The following is a 13,929-nucleotide window of genomic DNA, read 5'->3' as shown; positions in this document are numbered from 1 at the left end:
GACATTAATGGCTCTTCCACATTTGGCTCTACCTCTTGCTGGTTCTAGACCACTGCTATAAATATGCCATCTCTAAGTTGCCTAGTCTTTCCAGATTCCAAGAACTTTTATGTGCTCCCAAGTCTCCACCCAAGGAGAAAACTAGGGGCCCTAATATCAAACTGTAAGAAAGGAATAAATTCACAATATGAACAGTTTCTGCTCTGTTCTAGGCATGGTATTTCATATGATCAGAGCTAGAAGTGTCTAAGAGTGTAGGAGACCCACTGATTGGCAGTGATTGGATACTGATGATAGAAGATCTTCTCCAGACCACAACGAAGTCATTTCATAAAAGGAATGAGTGCGTGATTCCAATCCCATCAGTTCAGATTTTATGATAATTCTCTCCCAGCCTGAATTTTCCTTCTTTTATGCTTTTACTATTTTCCTCCACCCACTATGTTCTTCACCCTGTCCTGTGTGCTGACTTTGCATGAGCACTCCTAACCAGTTCAAGGCTTCCCTCTTTGTCTTCTAGTGCCATCCCGTTTGACATCTCTTCCTCTGATTCCTGTAGCATTTTCTTTGAACGTTGTATTTTTGTGCGTTGTGCCTTGTATTGGTTATTTGTATGCTTATAATATTGCCCAGTTACACTATCATACTTCTGATTCAGAGACTATGCCACATTCACCTTCATCCGGTGAAGTATAGCACCTCCCACATAATAATCTGGTTACACGGAATACTGTGTGTAAAGTACTTCTAACATAATCCTTGACACATAGTAGGTTCTCCTTTATGGTTTGCCTTCCTTTTTCACTGGATGGATTAATGTGCTGGTGGATAAATGGACTGACCAACTAAGGAAGGAACTCTGGCAATCTCATTTGTCTCCTTGGAGCACCCCAATAAGCACAATGCTGTATATCTTAGGAATATCTTACCTCATTTTTCATATCTTGAGACAAACTTGAGACAATCACATTGAAGATCATTTTCTATTCTAACAGCTAGCTTTTATTCATTGGGAACTGGTTTGAGGTCATCCTGATAATAAGCATCTAGTATCTCTGTAGTTACAGCTCTTGGCTTCAGAGGCCCCTGGGGCTATGAGTTTTCCACTTCAAACCTGCCAAAATGAGGAAAAGTCCCCCAAATTGACTATTGCAGAAGAAGCAAGAATCCATCAGAGTTCAGGGAAGGCTTTCTTACTCATCACAGAATTCGTTTTCATAGCTTCTCTGTGAGATCAGTTGGGCAAGCATTAGTGCCATTGTACAATAAAGTTTCGATTAAATTTCATTCTGCCAAAATATAAATGTTCATTGTGTTAGTAGCCATTCACTTTTCTCTGGACATAGTCAGGTGTGCCTGTGGTTTTATTCTTATTTGAGCAGACTTCCTCTTCCCTTGGCTTTGAAGTAAAGACAAAAACCCGGGTACACAGGAGGTCCGAGGTATAGAGAAAGAGAATGAAAATCTGCACTAAGGTACATAAGATTGCAGTTTCTAGAATGTCAGCTCTGCCCAACACTTGACAGGTTGTCATTTTGACCCTCATCACAACCCCCATAAGACAAATATCGTGATCCTTATTTCACAGACATGAAAACAAAAACTTAATGACATCACTCAAGCTTACACTGCTAAAAAGCAGCCATGTTAGGATTCCATCCCTCTCCAAAGCTTTAATTAGCGTTTGCCATTACACTGGGCTGCATTTCCAGCTGGTGGGGGTGAATAGAACCTTCCCGGTACTTTTATTAAATTGAAACAGTGGCACCAAGTCTTTGAAACTGAGTCTTTTTAAAAACTCTCTCACACAATACATTTTTTCTCATTTATTTGTTATGGTGAACTATTTCTAACGTAGAGAAAACTATGGGGAATAATAACACAAGATATATCTATGTCCCCACTGGCAGACTTAACAAATTCTGACAATTCGCCATTTTGCTCCCCATCTTTTATTTAAAACAAATTAATCATACAGTTGAAGTCTCTAATATAACTTTTCCTAATCTCATTTCCCTCCTTCCAGTCCCAGAAACAGCAGTTATTCTGAGATTGGCTTGTATCATGCCTGTGTTTTTTGTTTTGTTGTTGTTGTTGTTGTTTAAGATTTATTTCTTTATTTGAGAGAGAGAGAGACAGAGGAGAGGCAGAGGGAGAAAGAATCCTCAATCAGACTTCGCTGAGCACAGAGCCCACCACAGGGCTCGATCCCAAGACACTGGGATCATGACCTGAGCTGAAATCCAGTCAGCTGCTTAACAAACTAAACTACCCAGGTTCCCCAATGTCTGTGTTTTTATACTTTTACTGTTTTTATACTTTTATAGTTTTTACACTTTTATACGTATATTTATATATACCCATTAACAACATTTGTTATTTTTTCTGTGTTTTTTAAAACATTCAGTGATTGGTACCACACCTCTGTGATATTCCATGACCTGTATTTTTGCTTAACGTACTCTGCATGTACTGGAGAAATCTTCTTGCACTAATTTGTTTACCTTAACTCTGTATAAATGAGAATTTCATTGCATGTAGACAAGCTACTAATTATCCTGTTGATAAACAGAGAGGTTGTTTCTAAATTTGCGACTACAAACAACGCGACCACAAGCATTCTTGGACATGTCCCTTTGAGCACATAGATGTGTGAGAGTTTCTCTAGACCAGCACTGGCTAGTGGAAATACGGTTACACTGGCACTCCAGGACCAGAGGGAGGTAAGCAAGGCATGGGAGGCATTGCCTCCAGTGCAAAATTGAAGGGGTCACCAAAAAACTCAGTGATCAAGATAAATAACATTTTACTGCAGCATTTAAAAGACAAATTAATGGGGGAAAAAATCCATGAAGAACAAAATATCAAGGATCAGTAACGCTTGCCTGCTGATCCATCTTAAAGCCTGAGACGAAAGCAAAAATAAGTAATATTGATCTTGTCCTCTTTTTGGAAACTCATAACACCTATTAACATATTAAAGGCTTTGACGAATATTGTAGAAAAGAACCCTATTCAACTTTGTTTAATCCTACAGATCCCAGATGTATTTAACCACACAACTTTTTGTAAGCAACATCATATATAACAGTAGAATATTTTTCAGGACAAGCTAATACAGTATAGCTTTTTTTTTTTTTTTTTTTTTTTTGGACTGATAAAGAAACCAAGGCAGCAAAAGTCAAAAAGATCTTTCTAGTTAACTAGGAGTAAATCAGTAAAAAATGTTGTCAGTGTATGGGTTCTTTTCTTCACCAATAAGTGTGTTATAATGAATAGTTTTTAATCTTTCTTTAGTTATTTTTGCAGGCTTTAGGTCATTATGATCATTAATTCCTTGAGGACTGTCTGTGAATCCAATTGTATAAATCAGAGGGGATTGAGTTAAACCTACGCTGATGGCAAGGAAAAATAATACCCTTCGTTCTGCTTACTGTATGAGGAAATGAAGACCTCTGGACCTGATCTTGCTGGAAGGAAGAGTTAGAAAATCTGGACAAGATAGAAAACAACTGCCTGACCTTCTGGAGACAGACCAAAAGCAGGCAGGATTTGGAGGAATGTTGAAATCTGCACAAGGAAGCTTCCGTTTTTTGTGGCTTTCCTCTGAAGTCAGTAACTCGAAGATGGATCCATAGAAAGTAAATGATCTGAACGACAGAAAAAAACAAAGCAAAACCAAACAGAGCTTCACGGCTATATGGAAAAATTTCAAAAGGTCTAATGTGTAAACGTAAAGATGGAGGCGAGAAAGAGAAAAGGACAGAAAAAAGTATCTCGAGAAATAACAGCCAGAAGTTTCTAATTGGTTAATGAGTTAAATTTACAGATTCCATAGTGTCATGAACCCCAAACAGAATACATTTGAAGAAAATCATACCTAGGCCATCGGGCTGAAAGATTAAGGGGAAATCATGGAATCATTATTTCTGAGAAAACGGCACATTACATTTAGCAACTATTTGATTGATTACAACTTCTCATCGGAAACCACGGAGGCCAGCATACTGTGAAATATCTTTAAAGCACTGACAGGGGAAAAAAGCCTGTTCAATAAGCATTTTGTATCCCCCCCCAAATACCTTCCATGAATGAAAGCAAAATAAAGATATGTTGAAATAGTGGAAAACTAAGGGTATTCATTGTTACCACACTTGCTCCGTAAGAAATGTGACACTGAGTTCTTTAGGCTGAAGGGAAATAGCGCCACAGGGAAATTCAGGAAAAAGTACAGAGATTTACATACAAGACTGTTTGGGTTGGGAGGGTGGTTTGTTTTTTCCTTTCTTTCTTTTTTTCTTTCTTTTTTTGGGGGGGGCTAGTATATTTATTTTTTTCTATTCTTTTAAATGGCAAATATTCTAGGAAGTTATGATGTGCCATCATAATTCCATGGCTTCGCCCATGTTTTCCTTTCTGCCTGGAATGCCCTTACCCAATATGTCCACCTAGAAAATTTTTGTACATCCCTTCAATTTTATCTCGAAATGTATATCGTTAGTGACACCGTCTACGACGCAGTAAGCCAGCTTAAGTGTCCCTCTTCAGACGCTCACGCTGCATATGTAATGTGAGCCCCAATGGAGCAATGAAATTATTAGTTCACAGCTTTGTTTGCTTATCCTTTCCCAACTAGACCGTATGCTTTTAGAGGAAAGGGAATGATGCACCGGAAGTACTAGCTTCCTACTTATTCTACTTAGTGAATGAATGAACATAGCAGACACCTAAGCCTTACATTTAAGGCAAACAAAAAGTGTTCATTTATCTTTTCTCTCCCCTTTTTTAAAAAAAGAAAGACATACACATGAGTAGTTTATATATATGTGTATATATATATATATATATATATATTCTGTATAGTTTATATAAATAGTCTGTATATCTGTGGTTAAAATTATATACATATAAAATTATATATGATATATAAATAATAATCTTAATTTTCAAATGATTTTTAAAAATATTTACATATGCAGCATTTAAAAATTTACCTTATGTTTACCACATGCCGTGATTAACATATTAAGGGATGAAAAGATGATTTGTTAAAGGTGCAGAAATACAGCAAAATCTAAGTATTATGTTATTTTTTTATCATTTTATTTTTTCATCATGAGAAGCATACTCTTTAATAAAGCTGTTTCTTCTCTTAATTTCTTTCTAATGCTATTTAAAGACAAACTTTTAACATTGTCTTACAGAATTTATTAGATAAAGAGTAGAATTTTGCCAAGGATAAAAGAGGAATTTCAAAAAAAAAAAAAAAAAGAAGAGGAATTTCATAATGTTAATGTTATCTATTAGCTTTTTAGCTTGATTAATTGAGAGGCTATAACAATCAAATATATATATACCTAAGAGCCTCAAAATAGAAGGGGAAATTGATAGAATTAAAACAGAAATGGACATAATACATAATCTTACCACATAATCAAGTAGGAGGAGTTAACACTCTTTTCTTAGAATTTGATGAAACAAGAACAACTAAATCCAAAAAAAAGTAAAAAATAGAGGATCTGCTATTAATCACCTCATTTAATTTCTCCTTGTAAATCATCATAGCCAACAAAGGCAGAATACACATTCTCTTCAAGTGCTCATAGATCAATTATAAGCGAAGACCATATGTTAGGTCATAACAACAGTTTCAATAAATTTAAAAGGATTCAATCCATACAAAGTATGTTCTCTTACCACATAGAATCAAATTAGAAACCAATAACAGAAAGATACCTAGAAATTTTCTAAAAATTCATATGCAAAAAAAGTTAACCTCAACTCATACCTAACATCTTACAAAAAAAAAAAAAAAATTAACTCAAAGTTAATTACAGACCTAAATGAAAAAACACAAAACTATAATATATCTAGAAGAAAACATAGGGGGAAAAATCTTTGTAAACTTGATTCAAGCAAAGAGCTCTTAGATATGATACCAGAAGTATGATCCATAAAATATATTAGACTCCATCAAAGCTAAAATTTTTTATCTGCTAAAGACACTTTAAAAATAATAAAAAGATAAGCCACAAACTGTGAGAAAGTATTTTTAAAACGTATATTTGACAAAGCATTTGTATTCTTTTTCTTTTAGCGTTTGTATTTTAATCTCAGAACTTGACAATGAGAACAATCCAAATTCTTTTAAATGCAAACGATTCAAAAACTTCACCAATAAAGAAAACAGATGACGAACAAGCATATGAAAAGATACCATCATTAGCCATTAAGAAAATGCAAATTTAAAAATATTTTTAAAATTATTATTATATACCTATTAGGATTGGTTTCTTTAAATTAACACTACCAAGTGCTAATAAAGATGCAGCGCTTGAACTCTAATGCGTGTTTGCCAGGAATGCAGAATGATGTAGCCACTTTGGAAAACCAGTTTGGCAGTTTCTTATAAACACCTGTGTAGCATAATCCAGCACCCCACTCCTATGTATTTACCCAAGAGAAATGAACCTTATGTTCACACACAAATCTGTACACAGATATAGCTGCTTTATTTATAACCGTCAAAAACTAGAAACACTGTGGACTCTGGGAAACAAACTGAGGTTTTTAGAGGGGAGGGGGTGGGGGGATGGGCTAGCCTGGTGTTGGGTATTAAGGAGGGCACGTAATGCATGGAGCACTGGGTGTTACACGCAAACAATGAATCATGGAACACTACATCAAAAACTAATCATGTACTGTATTGTGACTAGCATATCATAATAAAAAAATAAAATTAAAAAGAAACTAGAAACAGTCTAAATATCTGTCAATGTGTGAAATGGTAAATAAAACATGATATACTTTGGCAAATTTAATGCAATTGCTTGGCAGTAATAAGGAATGGACTGATCACACAGGTGTATCCCAGGTCTGTTATGCTGAGTGATGGAAACCATACACAACAGAGCGCATAGTGTATGATTCCATGAAGGTAAAATGCAAACTAACCTACAGTGAAGAAAAAAGCCTATCAGTGATTGTCTGTGATGAGGAGTGGAGGGAAGAATGCACTGCAAAGAAGCATAAGGAATCTTTTGGGAATGAGGAAATATTCCATATCTTGATTGGTGGGGTAGTTTCATGGGTGTATATAACTGTCAAATTCTCGGTATTTACACTTGAAACAGATATCGTTTATTGTAACTAATGAGAAATAATTATTTCTCATCAAGTTGATATGGAAAAGACATTTCTAATAATCATTTTGCCTTGTTCTGATGTTGTTCTTTCTCCTAAAAATGAATAAAACATATAATTTTTTGTCTAATAAAGTGATTTGCATAATCAATCACTAATATACCATCTTCTTAGAGTCTCTTCTCATGTATCACAATTTTTCCATCTTTTTTCCTCCACCAGCCCCCGTGAGTGCAAGAAGCATAAGTTCTGTTGCCCAGAATTTGGTTCTCCAGGAGATTCCATTTTCCCTTGAATTGAACTAAAGTCTTCAATTCTGCATTTTTCCATCTACTCATATCTAGGTGTTACTGGCTCAGTCTCAGAGCTCAATGCAACTAAATTATTGATGCCCAGGGAGACCCTATTCGGATTCTCATAAATGGCCTGGCACGAAAGGTCGGATTGGCCTAGGAAAACTTGTCAGCCCGGAACACTGTCTTCAATGCCTAGGACTCAGAGTTACAAACACTAGTCCAGTCCCCGGCTTCCATTCCATCTGATCCTCACCAACAAGGCATCTTCCAGCCTCTTCTTGAACACTCCAGTGATGAGGAGCTCACAGCCAGGTTTGTTGTCTTCCTTATGATGAATCAAACCTCTCTCCTTTGAAGCTTACTCCTTGTTTCCTTTCTGGCCTCTCCCCACTTTCTGGGAAGCCAAGAGTTCTCAACTTCCAATTGCCCACGGCCCTGTCTGCACATCTAGGCAGCTTCCACCAGAGGGCACTCTGAGCACTACTCAGTCCTTCCTCTGCAGGCTCGTCCTCTGCGTCCTCTCTGCTCTGTGACCAAGTGTCAGCCCACCTAATCCCTGCCAAGAGATCCTTAATTGTCATTTCAGATTACTTAGTACTTTAAATCGAACTAAAAGTAGATGGGTACCTGGGAGTAGAATTGCTGGATTATATGGTAACCCTTTATTTAACATTTTCAGGAACTGCCCGCTGTTTTCCAAAGATGTTGCTCCATTTTATGTTCTCACTAACAGTGGATGAAGGTTCTCATTTGTTCCCATCCTCCTCAACCCTTGTTATTGTCTGTCTTTTTAAATTGTAGCTATTCTGGTAGGCATGAAATGAGATCTCATTGCGTTTTTGATTTGCATTTCCCTGATGATTAATGATGTTGAGCATATTTCATGTCCTTGTTGGACATTTCTGTATCTTCGGTGAAGAAATATTGATTCAAATCTTTTATCCATTTTTAATTGAGTTATTTGTTTATTTACTATTGAGTTGTAAAGTTTCTTTATATAGTCTGGATATAAGTCCCTTATCGGATATATGATTTGCAAATATTTCTTCTCAATCTGTCAGTTGTCGTTTTACTTTCTTGGTGGTGTCCTTTGAAGTACAAATCTTTAATTTGGATAAAATCCAACTTGCCAATCTTCTCTTTTATTGCTTGCACTTTTGGTGTCTTAAGAAATTATTGCCTAACCCAACAGCATAAATATTTATTCCTATGTTCACTTCTACACATTTTTATATTTTAGCACTTACATTTACCTTCATAATTCACTTTGAGTCAATTTTTATTTATGGTGTGAGATAGGGGTTCAAGTCCATTCTCCTGCATGTGGATATCCAGTTGTCTCAATACAGATTTACTAAACAAATGAATGAAATTTGATATGACTTGTCTTCAGAGATCACCAAGCATCTAGGTTTTTCCTATGATTCTTATAGGCTAAATGAAAATAATGAATCTATTAAACTGGTACCAGACAGAACAAATCTACCTAACATATTTCTAAGGCTTTTAGAATAAAGAAGAGAGTGCATTAGAACTGTTGACAAAGTGTGATGGCACTTCAGCCACATTAGGCTCTGCTAATAATTCAAGAGGAAATACTTTGGACTCTGTACATTCCCTCAACCACCCCCCAACAGAATGACTAAGAGGAGGAACCCCAAACAAAGGAAAGAATCAGAGACCGTGGCCTCTGCCACAGACCTAATGGATATGGATGTAAGCAAGGTGTCAGAAATAGACTTCAGAGTAACAATTATGAAGTTGATACCTACGCTTGAAAAAAGTATTAGCAACAATATAGAAACTCTAAGGGCAGAAATGAGATCTAATCAGGCCAAATTTTAAAAAGCTGTGAATGAAATGCAATCTGAACTGTATATTCTGACTGCCGGGGTAAATGAGGTAGAAGAATGAATTAGTGAACTAGAAGATAAGATGATAGAAAGGAAGGAAACCAAGGAGGCCTGGGAAAAACAGATGAAAGCCCAAGAGATCTATGTTTCCTTTAGTGACACCATGAAACATTCCAATGTCAGAATTATTGGAACCCTGAGGGGGTGGAGAGAGAGGGAGTTCTAGAAGATATATTTGAGAAAATCATAGCTGAAAACTTCCCTAATCTGGGGAAGGAAACAAGAATTCATGTCCAAGAGGCAGAGGACCTTTCCCAAGATCAATGAGAACAGACCGACACGCCGACATATAATAGTACAATTCACAAATCTTAGATTCCAGGAAACTATCTCGAAAGTGGCCAGGGGGAAGAGATTTCTTATGTACAGAGGGAGGAACATCAGAATAACATCAGACCTGTCTACAGAGACCTGGCAAGCCAGCAAGGGCTGGCAAGACATATTCAAGGTACTAAATGAGAAGAACATGCAGCCAAGGATACTTTATCCAGCAAGGCTGTCATTCAGAATGGATGGAGAGGCAAGGAGCTTCCAACACAGGAGAAACTGAAAGAATATGTGGCCAGCAAGTCGAAATATTAATGGGGGTGGATTCTATAAAAGAAGAAAGACCCCAAGAGTAATATAGACCAGAAATTTACAAAGACAATCCATAAAAACAAGGTCTTCACAGGCAACATGATGGCAATAAAATCATATCTTTCAATAATCACTCTCAATGTGAATGGCCTAAATGCTCCCATGAAATGGCACAGAGTTGCAGATTGGATAAAAAGACATGACCCACCCATATGCTGTCTACAAGAGACTCATTTTGAACCTAAAGATACATCCAGACTTAAAGTGAGGGGATGGAGAACCATTTTTCATGCCAAAGGACTTCAAAAGAAAGCTGGGGTAGTAATTCTCATATCAGACAAATTAGATTTTAAGTTAAAGACTGTAATAAGAGATACAGAAGGACACTATATCATTCTTAAAGGGTCTATGCGCCCAACATGGGAGCAGCCAACTACATAAGCCAACCATTAACCAAAATAAAGAAACATATTGATAATAATACTTTAATAGTAGGAGACCTCAACACTCCATTCTCAGCAATAGACAGATCATCCAAGCTGAAGATCAACAAAGAAATAAGAGCTTTGAATGATACACTGGGCCAGATGGACTTTATAGATATATACAGAACAGTCCATCCTAAAACAACAGAATACTCATTCTTCTCCAATGTTCATAGAACTTTCTCCAGAATAGACCACATACTGAGTCACATATCAGGTCTCAACCTATACCAAAAGATTGAGATTATTCCCTGCATATTTTCAGACCACAATGCTTTGAAACTGGAACTCAATCACAAGAAAAAATTTGGAAGGAATTCAAACACTTGGAAGCTAAAGACCGTCCTACTTAAGAATGTTTGGGCCAACCAGGAAATTAAAGAACTTAAACAATTCATGGAAACCAATGAGAACGAAAACACATCAGTCCAAAACCTATGGGATACTGCAAAGGTGGTCCTAAGGGGGACATAAAGCCATCCAAGCCTCACTCAAAAAAATAGAGAAAGGACCCAAATTAATAAAATTATGAATGAAAGGGGAGAAATCACAACTAACACCAAGGAAATAGAAACAATTATTAGAAATTATTATCAGCAACTATGTGCCAATAAATTAAGCAACCTGGAAGAAATGGATGCCTTCCTGGAAACCTATAAACTACCAAGACTGAAACAGGAAGAAATTGACAATCTGAATAGACCAATAACCAGTAATGAAATTGAAGCAGTGATCAAAAACCTCCCCAAAAACAAGAGTCCAGGGCCTGATGGATTCCCAGGGGAATTCTACCAAATATTTAAAGAAGAAATAATACTTATTCTACCGAAACTGTTTCAAAAAATAGAAACAGAAGGAAAACTTCCAAACTCGTTCTATGAGGCCAGCATTACCTTGATCCCCAAACCAGGCAAAGACCCCATCGAAAAGGAGAATTATAGACAAATAACCCTGATGAATATGGATGCCAAATTCTCAACAAGATCCTAGCCAATAGGATCCAATGATACATTAAAAGGATTATCCATCATGACCAGGTGGGATTTATTCCTGGGATGCAAGGGTGGTTCAGCATTCACAGATCAATCAATGTTCAATAGAACACATTAATAAAATAAGAGACAAGAACTATATGATCCTCTGAATTGATGCAGAAAAAGCATTTGACAAAATACAGCATCCTTTCCTTATTAAAACTCTTCAGAGTGTAAAGATAGAGGGAACATTCCTCAATTTCATAAAAACCATCTATGAAAAGCCCACAGTGAATATCATTCTCAATGGGGAAAAGCTGAGAGCTTTTCCCTTAAGATCAGGAACATGACAGGGACGCCCACTCTTGCCACTATTGTTCAACATAGTTCTAGAAGTCCTAGCATCAGCAATCAGACAACAAAAAGAAATAAAAGGTATTCAAATTGGCAAAGAAGAAGTCACTCTCTCTTTGCAGATGACATGACTCTTTAATGTGGAAAACCCAAAAGACTCCACTCTAAAATTACTAGAACTCATACAGCAATTTAGTGATGTTGAACAATACAAAATCAATGCACAGAAATCAGTTGCTTTTCTATACACAACAATGTAACAGCAGAAAGAAAAATTAGGGAATCGATTCCATTTATGATAGCACCAAAACCATAAGATACCTTGGAATAAACCTAACCAAAGAGGTAAAGGACCTATACTCTAGAAACTACAGAACACTTATGAAAGAAATTAAAGAAGACACAAAAAGATGGAAAAACATTCCATGCTCATGGATTGGAAGAATAAACATTGTTAAAATGTCTATGCTGCCCAGAGCAATCTACTTTCAACAACATCCTGATTAGAATACCAATGATATTTTTCACAGAGCTGGAGCAAACAATCCTAAAATTTGTATGGAACTAGAAAAGACCCCAAATCACCAAGGAAATGTTGAAAAAGAAAAACAAAGCTGGGGCATGACATTGCCTGATTTCAAGCTATATTACAAAGCTGAGATCACCAAGACAGCATGGTACTGGCACAAAAACAGACACATAGATCAATGGAACAGAATAGAGAGCCCAGATATAGACCCTCAACTCTATGGTCAACTAATCTTCAACAAAGAAGGAAAAAATATCCAATGGAAAAAAGACAGTCTCTTCAATAAATGGTGCTGGGAAAATTGGACAGCTATACACAGAAGAATGAAACTGGACCATTCTCTTACACCATACACAAAGATAAACTCAAAATGGATGAAAGATCTCAATGTGAGACAGGAATCTATCATAATCCTAGAGGAGAACATAGGCAGTAACCTCTTCAACAACAACCACAGCAACTTCTTTCAAGACACATCCCCAAAGGCAAGGGAAACAAAAGCAAAAATGAACTTTTGGGACTTCATCAAGATAAAAAGCTTCTGCACAGCAAAGGAAACAGTCAACAAAACTAAGAGGCAACCCACAGAATGGGAGAAGATATTTGCAAATGACACTACAGATAAAGGGCTGGTATCCAAGATCTATAAAGAACATCTCAAACTCAACACCCAAAAAATAAATAATCAAGTCAAAAAATGGGCAGAAGACATGAACAGACACTTCTCCAGAGAAGACACGAATGGCTAACAGACACATGAAAAAATGTTCAACATCATTAGCCATCAGGGAAATTCAAATCAAAACCACATTGAGATATCATCTTACACCAGTTAGAATGGCAAAAATTAACAAGGCAGGAAACAACAAATGTTGGAGAGGATGTGGAAAAAGGGGAAACTTCTTACACTGTTGGTAGGAATGCAAGTTGGTACAGCCACTTTGAAAACAGTATGGAGGTTCCTCAAAAAGTTAAAAATACAGCTACCTTACGACACAGCAATTGCACTACTGGGTATCTACCCCAAAGATACAGATGTAGTGAAAAGAAGGGGCACATGCACCCCAATGTTCATAGCAGCAATGTCCACAATAGCCAATTGTGGGAGGAGCCGAGATGCCCTTCAACAGACAAAGGGATGAGGAAGAAGATGAGGTCCATACATACAATGGAATATTAGCCATCAGAAGGAATGAATACCCACCATTTGCATCTACATGGATGGAACTGGAGGAGATTATGCTAAGTGAAATAAGTCAAGCAGAGAAAAACAATTATCCTATGGTTTCAGTTATATGTGGAACATAAGGAATAGCATGGAGGACATTAGGAGAAGGAAGGGGAAAACGAAGGGGGGAAATCAGAGGGGGAGATGAACCATTAAAGACTATGGACTCTGGGAAACAAACTGAGGGTTTCAGAGAGGAAGGGATGGGGGGATGTGTTAGCCCGGTGACGGGTATTAAGGAGGGCATGTATTGCAATGAGCACTGGGTGTTATACGCAAACAATGAATCATGGAACACTACATCAAAAACTAATGAAGTACTGTATGGTGACTAACATTAAAAAAAAAAGTTGAATCACTGTATTGTACACCTGAAAGTAATATAACACGGTATGTTAACTATATTAGAATTAAATTTTTAAAAAATA

Source organism: Ursus arctos, unplaced genomic scaffold (genome assembly GCF_023065955.2).
Source record: "Ursus arctos isolate Adak ecotype North America unplaced genomic scaffold, UrsArc2.0 scaffold_8, whole genome shotgun sequence".
NCBI lineage: Eukaryota > Metazoa > Chordata > Mammalia > Carnivora > Ursidae > Ursus > Ursus arctos.
The sequence above is the reverse complement of the archived record's forward strand: the minus strand, read 5'-3'. Positions refer to the sequence as shown.